A 15661-nucleotide genomic window follows, 5' to 3' on the forward strand; every position below is an offset into this window, starting at 1 on the left:
CTCTGCCTACAAGGGTTTCACCTTACCCCGCACAGCAAGAGGTGCAAACTACGTCCTTGGAAGGGAGAATTGCCGAAGTACTACAGACGTTGCAGAGCTCCAGGACTGCCTTGGAACTCCAGATCGGGACAATAGGGGAAGAAAATAACTTGATTAGAGCAGACATGCAAAATCAACAGAGGCAAAAAGCAACCAAATTGCGGGTTGCAGCAACAGAGTAGGTACAGACCCTCAAGAAGCAGGTAGCCACGCTGTTGCAGACAGCAAAGGTCCTGGAGACTCAGGTGAAGGATGCAGAGGGCTGCTCCAGTACCTCCTGCAAGCTATCAAAGGGGACTTTAGGGAACTGTTTTTAGAAAAATGGCTGTCAGACAGGTGCGAAGGGCCTCTCACAGTGGTTTGCAGTGGAACATGCACGCAGAGTCCCGGCACAAAAGACAGTGCCGGGGTCAGACATAGGCCGGTCGTGGACAAAATATTCAATTACCGAGACAGGGATGTCCTCCTGCGGGTTGCCAGGAGGCGGGCCCGATTTGGATTCTCCAATTCATCGTGATGATATTCCCGGACTATACAAGGCGGGTACAACAACAGCGACAGATCTTTGAGGAAGTGAAGAGGGTCCTTCGGGACAATGAAATCGGCTACATGCTGTTGTACCGGCAAGGCTAAAAATCATTAAAGGGGACCAAGACTGGTTTTGCAACTCACCGGAGGAGGCATGGGGAATGGTGGGAAGCAGAGGGCAGCTGGTCCACGAGTGCGCACCCAGAAAAACGAGACAGCCTCCCAGGTGTGCAATCAGGAGTCCGTCGGAGATTGGAGAGTCAAGCCAATGAGGGCCAGGAAATAGGAGGCAGAGTCACAGTGACAGAGGGCGTATCCCTCCAATTACAAGGAGAAGGTGGAAAACAGTAGATGAACTCACTCTGAGGCCAGAGCGTCTCTGCCCCGAAGACAGAAAAGACCCCACGGGAACCGGAGTCTGGAGGCCACCGCAGGACTAACGCCTAGAGGATGGTGAACTGCTACAACGCGAAATGGGGCCATGAGGGTAAAAGGGAGCCTGCCATCGCAGGCTGTCTACCCAAGTCCCAGACACACTTAGCGACCCACCACCCATGATTTTGGAGTGCACATGCGCCCCCTGCATGAGCATGGAGTCTGCCATCCCACTGTTGGGGAGGCGAACCAGTGCGGAGTGCCTACATGGCAGGTATTCTAACCTGAAGGTTTGTAAGTTGAACAGGTTCTTGAGTTTTGGGGGATTGAGGGGAGTCGTTGGGAAGGGAGGAAGGAGGGGGTTCAGCCTGGGAAGTCCACAAAAGTGCGAGCAAGACTATGGGGTACAATGTGGAGGGATGGGGAAGAGGAGAGTTCACAGCCGGAGTCATGGGTACACTGACGATTCTCACCTGGAATGTGAGGGGATTGGGGCAACCAGGCAAACGTAGGGAAGTAATAGTGTTCCTGAAGAGATGGGGGTGCAGGTGGCGATGCTCCAGGAGACACACCGCACACCGCAACAGGGCAGAACTGTAGAAGGTGAAGGCCAGCTGGGGAGGTGAGGTGTATGGTGCGACTTATTTCACCTATTCCAGGGGAGATCTGACTTGGGTAGCTAGGGGAGTTCCTTTCCAAGTAACCAAAATCTAGTACGATGAGGAAGGCATAACTCCTATTCTGCTGGGGCTAGTAGACAGGAGGGAAATGTGACTGACAAACTCCTATGCACCCAATACCGATAATGACACTTATTATCCCTGGATGGTTGGCATGATGAGGAGGGTGGAGATATAGACACAGGGAACAGATATGGGGGGGACTTTCATTTTGTACTTCAACAGCATTTAGATAGGTCGGACCCCATGGAACGCAACTTGCTGATGGCTGCTAGATCCCTGGGATGCATGCTGTCAGACCTTGACATGGCCGACCTTTGGCGCAAGAAGCGAGGAGATGAGAGAGGCTACTCCTTCTATTCCCACCCTCATGGTACATACTCGCGGCTCAATTAGTTATTGGTAGGGAGGGAGCAGTACAGCCAGTTTCGTGAAGTGGGTTATATGGGAAGGACGATCTCAGACCATACCCCCTTAAAGGTCACAATGGTATGGGGGAGAAGAGGCGGGGCAATCCCCACATGGCGGCTACGAGCTGAAGCACTAACTGATGTATATACAAAAATTGGACCATATAGTTGATGATGCAAAACACTACTCACTACCTATTTTCTCACAGTAATTTTATTTGACGTTTGAACAGTCATTTTGTGGTACAGAAAACATAACATAGGTCTTTCTCAATCATACAGTCAATTAAAAACTCAATTTAATTCCTCCATCGCTCAACCAATCATACACAATTCATATTTATCAACAGTAATGCATGGTTTCATAATATATACTTTTAAAATAATTTGTGTTTTGATGATTATATGTAACACCCCTTCTGGTATAATTATGACTATCTGTTCAACAACAGAAGATGTTTCATCGACACATGTTTCAGTCGGTTATCATGGGCTTTAATGTGCAGCCCTAAATTGACCCAACCTTCATCAGGACGGAAGCTAAATGCACAATGTGCATTGCTTCAGGGTAGATGGAGTGAGAGACATCATCTTCAATATCAACCTTGGAGGTTTGTACACAACTATGGGCGTTGTCCCAAGTGCTCAGACGTTTCAATGGCTTCTGGACTGAGCTGCTCTGTACAGCTAGAAACTGCTTATGACTGGAGTGTCTCAGTTGGTATCTCACAACTGTGACGACATTACAGAGCTGGGCTGGACTGGGAGGGAGGGGGGAGAGTCAGGAGAGGGTTGTTTATGTTATGTGGTTGATGGAAAATCAATAAAGAGATTTTAAAAAAGAAAAGAAAAAATGGAAGCTGTACCAGAGTTAGAAAAAAGATCCACCTGAGAAGGAGTGGATGCTTAATCGGCATAAAGGGCAGGATCTAACGCTGTTGGCTCCTCTTTTCCAAGAGTGCTGATACTGAAAAGCAGGGATTTGATCCTTTATAGGAATTGAGAGCAGCAGCAGGAATGTTAAACCGACATACAAGCCCCCTCGCTTATAACAGTGAGGACCATGTGAAAGAGAGCAAAAGCAGAGACCTCAAAAATATGTCAACATGCGATGAAAGTAAACACTGTGATGAGAGAAAGGACAGACAGATGGAGATAGAGGAAGAAGCAAAGAGACAGAGTAATGGTGTACAAGACTAAGGAAGTGACGATAGTACAGAATGGATGGGAGGACAGATATTACACAAACTAGATTACAGGGGCATTGAGGGGGTTCGAGAAAGGGGAGAAAGAAGAGCGGGAAAAGAAAGAGAACAAGGTAAAGAGGAAGCAAAAGGAAGAACAAAGAAGGTATGAGGAAAGGAAAGAAAAGGAGAGATTAGAAGGGAAGAAATGAGAGGAGATAAGAACACAGATTGAAAGTAAATGGGTTGCAAAGAAGGCAAGAGGAAGAAGAGATGAGAAGGGAAGAAGAGATGAACAGTAGTAGGGGACAAATGGATGACAAAATAGATAATGTATTCAATAAAGGCATGGTGCCAATTGAAGCACGAGAACGATCGGAAGAAGAAAGATGGTCACAACAGCCCCATAGGGAGCTGCATGGGATACCGAGAATACAAACATGGGCTGATGAGCATGAAACAGAACACCTAGGGAAAAGGATTGGGAATTTATATAGGCAAATAAGAGATAAAGATGGGTATAATACCAAAGAGAATGTCGAAGGATCAATGTCGAGTGAAACGGGAGGAAGGGCAGATGACGTAATAACAGATACACATAGAACATTGTCTTTAAGTAGATTAGATCTTGATGATGTGGAAAGGGACGAAAGCCATACAAGTTGGGGAATAATGATGTCAGACGAAGAAAGGGAAGAAAGCGAGAAGCCACGAACAGAGGGCGTATGTGGTTTTTCGGAAGATTCAAGTGTAGAAAAAGGGGTAAAATTGTCAGACTTGGAGGACCCTAAGGAAAAGTAATCAGAACCGACACCATACACTGAGCGACCACAAGTACGATCGTGCAATGCGAGGGATATATCCCGCCCTACGTAAGCAGATTAAGGACAGAGACAAACAGGCGAGACTAGCATCACCTGGAAAACAAGAAGTGTAGGTGGGTATGATTACGGATTAGAATTTACACAATTCCTGTAATTAGAGAAGGGGGGAGGACAACCACAAATAGATGTGGCCACAAATGTACAAGGATAATTTGAAATGTAAATTACCTAGTTTGACTTCAGGTGCAGGAAAATGGATTCATGAGTTAGAGAGAATGCCATCAGGAATGACGTTAGCAATAGGTGACATAAAAAGCCTTCTGGCAGCCATTCTATGGGAGAGGGCTAACGACATTTGGAAATGAGCGGGGTGTACGAGTATGACTGCACAAAACACGACACACGATGGAGTGCCATTTAACAATTGCAAAGCAGATGTATGGTGGGCGCTCAGAGTACAATATTCTGATACATCAGACATGGGAGTGATTATGACTGGTAAAATGGGTGAGGATGAAGGTCCTGTTGCCTTTATTCAAAATAGCGGTGGCATCTCAAGACGAGAGAACCGTGGGATAAAACGGTCGCAGTATTTTACCACGTTATGCCAGGGACTGCCTGAAGAAACAGGTAGGGATGGAAGCAAAGCCATGACCAGAGATACAGTTGACTATCATTGTCGATTGTTACAGGAGAAGAAGAAGAAGAAAGCTTAGAGTAGAAATCAGGAAGAAGCGAACTTAGTTCAGAAAGAATTGTCAAAATTAGCCATAGAGGGAGCGGTATTGACGAGTGGTGAAGGTGTGACGACACAAGAGATACGACCAGCACAGCCAAGCAATGTAGTGTACCCTATGAATCAGAGTGGGTAAAATTTTTGGCCACGAGGGAGAAGGAACGGACCTAGGGGAGGACAAGTTGGATTTCAAAACCCTCAGGGAGGAAGAGGATTTAATGGCGGACGGCCGCAATAATGTTGGAATTGTGGGAGGTTGGGACATATTGCCAGAACATGTAGAAGTAAAAGGGTCATACAGTAAAATTGGCAAACTCCAAGAGGGGGGTGGGCTATGTTCCACACTACAATACAGAACCACAATAGTATTATGCCCAAGACCACACGCAGAATAAGACACGTGCGCAGCAAATACAGCAAGCTCCATTACAAATACAACCACAGCAAGTGCCTATGCAAACACAACAGATACAAACCCAGCAAGTGCAGACACAACAGGCCATGGTACCACAATGGAATACTGTAACGCTCACCTGGTATCCTCGGGGACGTCACTCAGCCTGTTCTGACCTCTTACGACCTCGAACCCTTCCATGGAAGCTATTCGACTGGAGACTGGGCCTGAAACACAGGATTGGTAGAGTTTAACTCCCTATTGTCTCTGTGTGCTTGAACCCCTTCTTCCCCGGGGTCCAACCCTTCCCTTTGATCCACAGCTCACCTTGTTTTCTTGGATAGTGTGCTCTCCGTCCTGCTTTCAGCGCAGGGGTGCATTGATTGATGCACACCCGTTGCTGCCTAGTTACTTCACAGGCAAGAGTCCGACAGGCAAGTATAATGAGTCTTTTGAACAGTTCTCTAACTTCGTTCCTTTCCTCCCTTAGATGATGGCCGGCGTCCGGGGATGGCGGCGTGCTGCTGAGATGAGTAGCGCTGAAAGTGAGTGAGAGCGCGATGCGCGATGCACTCCTTTCGTATTTGCATTGAACTGAGTTATTTTTCTGTGTCTTTTAGGTGCCGTGACGTTTTCAGCGTTGATGCCGGCTATGAAGAACAAATGCGGTGGGTAAGCGCGGTGTGCGGCGCCTCTAGATGTTTCCACGCTAACCTGGAGTGTCTTTTCCCTCTTGCAGATGGATGAGAAGTTCCGGAGACAGAGTTCCCCCAGAGCGGCTGGGATTCAGGTAAGCGTTTGAAGCTTGTACAGTATTTAAAAATACGTAAAGATTTGCAGAATGCTTACGAATGCCTTTTTTCTGTTCTTTTCCCTTTTCCTTAGGAAGCGGCGTGCCGGGATGGGAATGACACCGCCGAAGAGGCCCGCAGAACAGAAGGAGCGATGACTGATGGGCAGAAGCGCCACAAGGTAAGGCTGTTCCTAACGGTGTTCTTGTTCTTGCAGGAGCTGAGCGCAGAAGAAAGATGCAGGCCTACTGGAGACCGATCCGAACATGGTGAGTGTCACGCTGCAGGTGCAGAAAACGCAAAGCATGTTTCTCAGCCTTGGTGTGGCTAAAATAGCCTCTGGGTATCCCAGGTGCCTCTGGGCTGAACCACACCCAAAAGACAAGACCGCACATGCAGTTCTGGGAACCGAAATATGTGGGGCATCCATCTTGTCCCCATCAATGCACTACAAGTCCAATCCCCAATGTTATCCTATGGGAGTGAGTGAGTCTGGTGCCACAAGCGCCAAGTCTGACTCCAAGTGGGTCTTTGGAGGGATGGAGAGGCCCTTGAGGGCCATGTAGGTGATCGTGGCCTGGCTCCAGCCTGACACCTTGGAGGGCTGGGGACATGAGGGGCAGGAATCATGACAAATACGAATTTAGGAGTCGTGCAAGCACCCACAACTAGAATAGTGTGACCGTGATAGGAGGAAATCCTTTCACGGGTACAGGGATGAATTTATATTCACAATAGAACAGCCCACAGAGCGACCTGATGTGTTCAGTACTATCAGTGACACCAGACCCACCCCCCAAGAGGGACAAGGTAGAGATAAGAGGTAAGACATTTTTGTTTCTTGTAGACACTGGAGCAAATTGTTCCTGTGACCGTGAGGGAAAATACCCAATCTCAGGTATTGCCATGAATGCGCAGGGATTCTCTGGGGCGATGAGCTTAGTTCCTTTTACAGACGAATTACCGACATTCCAAATGGACCTATGATGATAGGAACATAATTGAGATGTTATAGTGTGTATATCATGCACATCTCCTGCAAGGTTCCCTGAGCAGCCCTAATAATGTTCCCATACCCTACAGTATTATATTATTATGTAGTTACTCGTAGGACACCACCTCTATATCCATGATTCCGCCACTTCTTTCTAAAGGAGTTGTACACAGAAAAACCATACCAAGATCTTTCAGCTCTTCCCTTGTGACGTGTATTACTGAGGCCGACCTGCCAACGCCCCTCTGCCCAGGTGTTATAACATTTGCCGTCCTCCACCTGGGACTCCTCCTAATTCTTATCCCGCACCAAATTGTGTATAGGCGCATTATAAATACAAGTAGCATTTGCTGTCCACAACCTGGTTCTCTTCCTATTTCTTAACCTCCCAACCCATTGTGTATTGGCGCATTATACATACCCAATAGATAACAAATGACTTAGCCCTCTGGGGCTTGCCTTTTTTCTACAAGCCAGTTATATGCCAAAACTGCCAGGACCGGTTCCCTGCTGCCCAGTGTATTGTGCACTGTGTGATGCCTTGTTCCAGTTAGTTATGTTCACTTCAGCCCTATTTCTTTTCTGCCTCTTCTTATCTTCCTCCTTGCTAACAGTAATTTCCCACCCAGCCGTCTCTACCAACAGCAATGAAAAATGTACTACCTCACCCATATTCGCTCTGCCTTGGAATATGCCATGCTACGGTCGACCTGTCAGACCTCAGGGGTGCAATGGTTATTAACGGGGCCCCATCCAAGTCAGGTCCACCCTCAAGATTTACTGTGGGTCCTTGCCTTTTTTCCACAAGCCAATTATACGCCAAAACTGCCAGGACTAGGTCCTTGCTGCCCAGTGTAGCGTGCAATGTGTTATGCACTGTGCATAAAAAACACTTAAAGAAACAAGGCCCTTCTTTCAAAAATTTACATTTGTGAAAAAAGCTGTCGCTGCAAATTAGCCCTCCAAATGGACAACACATTTCTATCAATGCCCAAGCCTGTGTATTTTTAAAACAAAAAAGGTCCCCAAAACATATGTCCCCTGCCAAGCGCCCAGTTGTCATCATGTTGGTCTGCAGTGCCCTGATGGCTCAGACTTCTGCGCCATGTTTGATTTGGTGGACCACCAAATACTTTGCTAGTACCTCCACTCGTCAGCCCACTTCTCCCTGAGGCTACTACCTGTATCTCCTCCTTCCTCTGTAACAGAAAAATAAGAGCTTTTTCCACATCCGCCTCTGCTTCCCCCTACCAATGTCAGGTGCGGCATCCCGCAGGGGTATGGTATTGTATGGTATGCTATGCTATGGTATGGTATGGTAATGTTTATTTGTAGGGCGCCTATTCACAAGTCAAGTGTTTCAAAGTGCTCAAGGAGGGAGGGAACAAGGGGAAAAAACAACAGTCATTCAGAGTCCTTGAATTTCTGAACAATACAAGTCTGTACAGGCAGAGTAAGCGCATGTAATACAGTTAACAGTGTAGATACCAGTAAATAGGTCCGACAACGATTCTGCGGTTATTCCAAGTGCATTGAGGCGACACCATGCAAGGAGGGGAGACAGGGAAGATAGATGGACGATCTTCAGGCATGGTACGTTCAGATCATGCAAGTGCACAGACAGTACAGGCGAGGGGAGGTGGGGGTAGGGGAGGACAAATGTGTGGGGGACCCAAGTGCGCCAAGTTAGTCAGAAACTGGGTAAGTGCTGCAAGATGCCATTCAAATGGATTGTGTCCTCCATTGTATTCCACATCTTTGTTTGTTTGTTTGTTTATTTTATTTGTATGGCACACCAAACCCGAAGGTAACTGGGCGCAAGCAGCAGGCAGGTACAAGAAAACTTTAGGCTTAGGTTACGTAGTACAGGTGACAAGGTAGGTGTTCACAAAATGATATGATACATACAAGATAGATAGTGCATAGATACAAGGTTATCCTCAGATAGTGATTCTGTTACATGTTACTCGGTAGGTACAAAAAGGTAAGATTGTTATCAAATGGATTATGCAGTGAGGAGAGGCAGCGGTGTTAAATATCATTATTTCTCAGCCGGGTCACAATATTACGTCTGAAACTGAGGTAAGTTTGATCCACTCTTAGTGCATAAAGGAGTGAGTTCCAAGTTTGTTCAGCCTTGACTGGGAAGCTACTACCACCAGATTTTGTTAGGTTAAATCTGGGTATGTGAAGGCAGATTGAGTTGGCAGTCCTAGAGGGGCGGCTAGAAGTTTTGCTGACTATACATTCGGTCAGGTATAGTGGGGCGGCATTGTTAAGGCATTTGAAAGTCAATGAGGCTGTTTTGAGCAGAATTCTGTTGTTGATTGTCAGCCAGTGGTTTTGTCTCCTTAGCTCAGAGATATGCTCTCTGTTCGGAATATTAAGCGCCGTTCTGAAGGCGTTGTTCTGTAAGGTTTGAATTTTATTTAAGATGTACTTGCTAGCTACCATGTAGAGGGCATTGCAGTAATCTAGTTTTGAGAGTATGAAGGCGTTTGCCAGGATAATGCAGCTTGTTTTAGATGGGTACTGCCTGCAGGCCCTAATTAGTTTGCATGTATAGGCTGTTGTGGATGCCATAGTATTTACTTGTTTGCTCAGTGTTAGGGTAGAGTCAAGATAAAATCCTAAGGTTTTAACTTCCTTTACGACCTTGATGGTATTTCCATCAATGTTAAAAGTAGAGTAGTCAGTGTTAGTGGTACCGAGAATCAGAAGCTCGGTTTTGTCGTCGTTCAGCCAGATGCCATGAGTTGCCATCCATGCCTGAATGAGGAGGTAGATTGTATTCACAAGAGCCGTGTCCTTGAGGTAATTGCCCGAGAGAGGTATGGGGATCTGGGTGTCATCTGCATAGTTAGTGTAGGTAACACCCAGATTATCCAATTTGTCAAACAGTGGCTTCATGAATATGTTGTACATGGTAAGCGAAACACAAGAGCCTTGTGGAACACCACATGTGATGGGGATGGGATCTGCTGATGCTGATGGGGAGAAGACTCTCATACTCCTGTTGTTTATGAAGAATTGGACCCATGCTATTGCGTCCTTGGAGAAGTGAGCTGCCCAGGAAAGGTGTGTGCACAAAACCTTGTGGTCCACCAAGTCAAAGACATCTGACAGGTCATGGAGGAGTAGCATGGCAGTTTTCCCTTTGTCCTTAAGCTCCTCAATCTGAGTTTTTAAGTCAATTAGTGCCGTTTCAGTGCCATGTTGTGGCCTGAATCCTGATTGCCGGACACCTGGGAGGTGGTTAGTTTCCAGGTACTGCTGTATTTGAAGGTACGCTACTTTGTCAAGTATTTTAAGTAGAAAAGGCACTGTTGTAATAGGCCTGTAGTTGGTTGATATGGATGAGTCCAATATTTGCTTTTTTAGCAGGGGTAGGACCCATGACTCTTTTAAGTTACTTGGTAGAATATTTGCTGAGAAGGAAGCGTTGATAAGTTTGGAAATGAATGGTGCGAGGTCTCTGGCTGCATCTTTAATTAGCTGTGCCGGGCAGTTGTCACCCTGGCACCTTGAAGGTTTCAGAGAGGAAATCATTTTCTCAACTTCAAAGGTGGAGACTTTGGAGAAGTTGAATTGTTCTGGTGAATTGGCCAGTCCATTGGGGATTAAAACTTGCATCCTGGGTAGGTAGGGTGGATTTCTTGTTAGCAATCTTGTTTTGGAGAAGTACTATTTTATTGGCTAGAGCTTTCTGTATGTTAGTACACCAGAGTTTGTCTTTTACAATGTTGTCTGCAGGGGGAATGGGAGCTTCCATTTCGCACAAGATAGTGAATAGCTCCTTAGTATTGGATTTTGCTTTAGTAATCCTGTCGTTGTATAGGTCTTTTTTCGTACGGATTATTTATTTTTTATAGTTCTCGGAGAAATTAATCAAGTTAGTCTTATTTTCTCTTGAAGTGGTGTCGCCATATAGCTTCTAGTTTTCTTTCTTCTAGTCTAAGGCTCTTTGACATGTAATGTCCACAGCTGTGCTGCTTTGGACATTTTTCGGCAGAGGGCGTCCTGCGTCGATGGCGTCGGGTCGATATCCCTCGAAGGCCTCTGTCTAAGGTGACGTCATCAGATTTTATAAGTAGCACTCACGGCGCCCGTAGCCTCAGTTTAGTTTTTTCTGCAAACGTGTTTGCTTTGAGAACTAAGCGCCTCTCGTTTATCTACTTCGATAATGTCTTCTTCTTCTACCCCGCCGACCCTGCGGTCTGGTTTTAGAAAGTGTCGGGACTGTAAGTCCAAAATGTCCCTCACGGACCCGCACCGTATCTGCTTGTGGTGTCTGGGCGAGAGCCCAATACGGATGACTGCTCGAAGTGCCAGTAGTTGACTGCCAAGGCCTTGCGGGAGCGTAAGGGGAAATTGCAGGTAGGTCGGGTTTCCAAACCCTGTAAATCCAAAAAGACTACTGGTCTTTCCACCAACGACTCGAGGGGTGACTCTCCCTTTTATAGGGAGTCTAGGGGATCTGGGTCCCGGAGTGGTTCCCGCCAGTCGTCCTCCTCGTAGAGACGCTCCCGGAAGCAGCGTCACTATTCGACTTCCCCGTCCTCGTCGGATGATGGCTCTGCAAGGAAAGTGGCTTGTCCCACTAAATCCTCTACTCCAGAGGAATGGGAGGCATTCAGGTAGAAAATGCTGGAGATTTTTCAATCTCAAGGCACTGTTCCGTCCGCGCCCTCGGTTGAAGCCATCAGGGAACGGTCTCAGTCCGACATTTGCGTGCCTTGGGCCCGGGCGGTCATGCGATAAACATCGGGAACCGTCGAGATCCCGTTCAGACAGTGCTCTGGTAGATCGCCAGAGATGTGCCAGATCCAGGTCGCGGTCTTTGTCCCCAATGCAACCGTTGAAGTCTGGGAAGATGTCGAAGACGGCGTCGACACTGTTGGCGCTGTGTCCATTGGGTGCGGCTGTTCGGGCTTTACCTTTGGTCACGCCATCGGGGCCAAATGGGCAGAATTTGCCGTTGGATGCCCCTGTGGCAGTGGATCCTCCGAGAAAGGCTCTGTCTAAGACTGTGAAGCCTGTTCTTGACTCCAGGTCTGCTCCTGTCCCTAGGAAGGAGTTCTTTCATTCTCTTCAGGAGGTTTATGCGGATGAGGAGAGATCTGATGTGGAGTTGGACCCTTTTGTTACTCCTGGTGAAACACCTGAGGCTCCTGACATGGTCTTTTCTGAGGACAGTCAAATGGAGGATCTGCGTCAGTCTCTACATGATGCCAGTGGCCTTGACAAAGGTTGATGTCGAGAGTTACGGAGTACCTAGGGTGGTCAGGCCCTCCAGTTAAATTCGATCAGGATGACCTGACTGGCATTTTAGATCAGGGTCCGTCCACTGGCCCAGTGTGGCCTTTTCACATGACGTTATAAAAAAGGGTGGCTACTACTTGGCAGACCGCAGAGTCTCTTCCGGCGGTCAACAAGTCGTTGACTAAGAAATATCGCCCATCCAGTTGCGACCCGCCCACCTATCCACTCACCCCACTCTTGAGTGTTTAGTGGTTCAGACGGCCACAGCCACCTCGAGGCAGGCGGCGTACCATACCATCCCTCCTGATAGGGACGACAAGTGCTTCAATGGATGGGCACGCAAGGTATTTTTAGCTGGGAGTATGGCACTGAAATCGGCAAACTCCACCTGTGCCTTGGCAAGATATTCGAATGTGGAATTGTGTCTCTCTGGCGGCTGAGCATATTCCTGAAGGGGAAGAAAGGGATGGGTTTTGTGCTATTGTGCAGGATGGCAAGGATGCCATGTGTAAATCCCTTCCGTCTGGGTTGGATACGGCTGATAGTGTTAGCCGGTCCATGGCTGCGAGCACTGGGATACGCATGTTTCCATGGTTGCAGAAGTCGGGTTTTGCTCCGGATGTGCAGGTCCGTCTTCTCAAAATGACCTTCTAGGGTCCCCCAGCCCTGATGGCCTGTCAAACTTTATGCTCAAGCAGGCCCCTAATGAATGGGGGGAGTTGTGTAAGAATCTTTTTACGGAGATCACTGCTCGAAGAGAGAATTCTTGGAGAAAGTCTGTGGTGATCCCAATCTTCAAGAAGGGCATTCGGGCAGATCCTAAAAACTATCGCCCGATAGCTCTTCTTGATGTCTTGGGCAAGAAATTTGCCTCTCTGCTTTTGTCCCGATTGAAGAGATGGGTGGTTGATTCAGGGCATTTAGACACAAGACAATCTGGTTTTGTTAAGGGGGGTGGATGCAGCTTAAACTTCCTGCTATTGAACATCCTTAAAATAAGTGCTTGGAGCAAGGGCAAGAACATTTATATTGCCTTTGTGGACTTGGCCCAAGCGTTTGAGAGCATCGACTGTAACTTGCTGTGGACAAAACTGGCCGATTGGAACTGTCCCCCGGACATCCTATCACCCATCATGTCCCTGTACACAGGTACCTCAATTCAGGTAAAACTAAATCATGGGGGGCTTCTCTCTAAGAGAATATGTACCATGAGAAGCCTAAAGCAGGGTTGCCCTCTAGCGCCAGAACTTCGGTATACCTCTGATATAGAGGCTGCACTGATAGAGGAAAGATAGTTCCCACCAATGATAAACGGTGAACCACTAGGGTGGCTTCTGTATGCAGATGATTTGATTGTGTTGGGTCAGATGCAGATTAGACTACAACGCAAACTCAATTCATTATGCCACTATGTACAGACAAATGGCCTAAAGATTAATGTTGCCAAGTCTGCATTTTAGTCCTCCAGAACTCAAAGGGGAAAAAAAAAGAAAAAGAATTTCACATGACGCTTAGCGAATGAAGACGTGCCAGCGAACTAATGTTAGATACTTCGGTATTGACATCATCCCAAATATCTTTGACGCCCAAAAATGACTCAGTTGAAGTCAAAGGTGAAGAACTTGACAACGCAAGGCAGGGTGATTCACAAAACGTTTGGTAAATTTTCTTTAATACTGATTCTTAATTTTTACAAGCAGAAGGTCTTGCCAATCTTGACATATGGTGCAGAAGCTTTGCTGTGCTTGCCTTGGAAAATCTGGCCGCAATTAGAGGGCTCCTTTTGCCGAAAATGTTTACATATCCCACTGTGTATATCAATGTGTTTTATAAGGCATAAACTGGGTATCTTGTCTTTGTACTCAGTTGTTGTCTGGAACTCTTTGTCCCTGTATTGGAAGTTACTATTGGGAAATTCCCATCTCAGTTTGATATAATTAGAGGAAAGGAAGGCTTGGGGGTGGACTGGGCTTTGGCTCATTGGTCAAGGCGGTGCACTGATCTCCTTATAAATGCAGAGATCTCGGAGGACCTTTTGAAAGCAAATCCTGGGGCAGCTAAAAAAAAAGATTTGGCAAGGAGACTTTATCACGACACAATAAAAAAAGCAAAGTTTGGCTTATATTCCTGCCTAATAGCATCAACTAAAGCACTAAAAAGGTTCCAAACTACTTGACCAGATTTCGAAGTCCCGTTTATTGCAACCTTTTTCTTTTTAGACTCAATTTGTTTTAATCCAAGGAAGTCCTTAACACCAGAAACATGGTTATGAATGAGAATATGGCATGTGGCTTGTGTAAGGCGCCAATAGAAACGCTGAAACATGTGAAACCTCTCTGCCCCTTTGTAAAAGATTTGAGAACAAACTATTTGGGCACCTTTGTGGGTGTTTTCCATTCAAGAAATGCTGATGATTGGTGGTCTGAACTGTGCCAGGGGGGGCAACTTCAGCTTGATATTTGCCCTAACAAAATTCTTGGGGGAAGTTTTCATCCTTCTCCAGTGTACTCAATTTGAAACAGAATTCGAAAGAAAAGAAATGGGCTAGGGGTTGCCTGCATAATGACATATCGGTATGTGGCCCTTAATTAACTTACTTGATTGGATGATGCATCTTTGATCTCCATTTTCCGTTTGAGCCTTTCCCGGCTCCTTTGCCTAGAATTGTTCTGGTGTTCTCGGAAACCTGTGTTTTGTGTCTTGCTCTGTCCAAACAATGTTTTTATGTTTTACTGTATTCAAAGAATGTTTTTAAGTTACTTATGCTTTGCTTTGCTCAAAGAACGTTTTAAGCGAATGTTGTTCTTTTTAATTGTATGATTTCACTTGTTTGATTTTTGTATGGCTATGTGGCAAAGGTTTGAAATAAACCAAATGCCGGAATAAACAAAAAAATAAAGGGAATAGCAGATGGGATCGTTAGTAAACCATTAAGACTAGATGGCGTGCATATACCCTCCTAGGAGGGAACTGTAAATGAACCCTGGGGTCTACCTGTTGCTGAATTGTTAAATGCCTGAAACCTGTCAGACAACCCCAGGGTATTTGCTTGGTAGCAGAAAACCCAGAAGGAGCAACTCTCCATCTTGATAAGACTTGTGCTTCCTATGATAGACTCAGATCGAGAAACTAGTGTTTGGGAGCAATTTAAGAGGACCGAGATTTTGCATGACTGTTTGATCTACATACCTTCCTAAAAGCAGGGGAAACAGTGCAGACTCTAAGAATAAAGATGGTTTCAAGTCGTTTGCAAATCCCTTGACTGTTAATACATCTATACTTTGGTCAGAGGGATGAGTTGGCCGGCATTTGTGACAATTGATTGACAAGTGCTCCTAGGCAGTGCGTTAACATTTATATGTACTGCAAAATACACATAGTGTTCGCGTGATTATGCAAATGGCTGTCTGGGTTGGTGTTTCTAATTTTTATGTTATCTTTTAG

General features: G+C 46.3%; 1 protein-coding gene across 1 annotated transcript in view; it reads left to right on the plus strand.

Annotated features, from left to right (window-relative positions):
• The window catches only part of TRADD (TNFRSF1A associated via death domain), a 264029-nt gene that overhangs the window by 218965 nt on the left and 29403 nt on the right, over positions 1-15661 (plus strand). The gene's annotated exons all lie outside the window — the stretch shown is intronic.

This window comes from Ambystoma mexicanum, chromosome 1q, assembly GCF_040938575.1.
Source record: "Ambystoma mexicanum isolate Mex_15411 chromosome 1q, UKY_AmexF1_1, whole genome shotgun sequence".
In the NCBI taxonomy this organism is placed as follows: Eukaryota; Metazoa; Chordata; class Amphibia; order Caudata; family Ambystomatidae; genus Ambystoma; species Ambystoma mexicanum.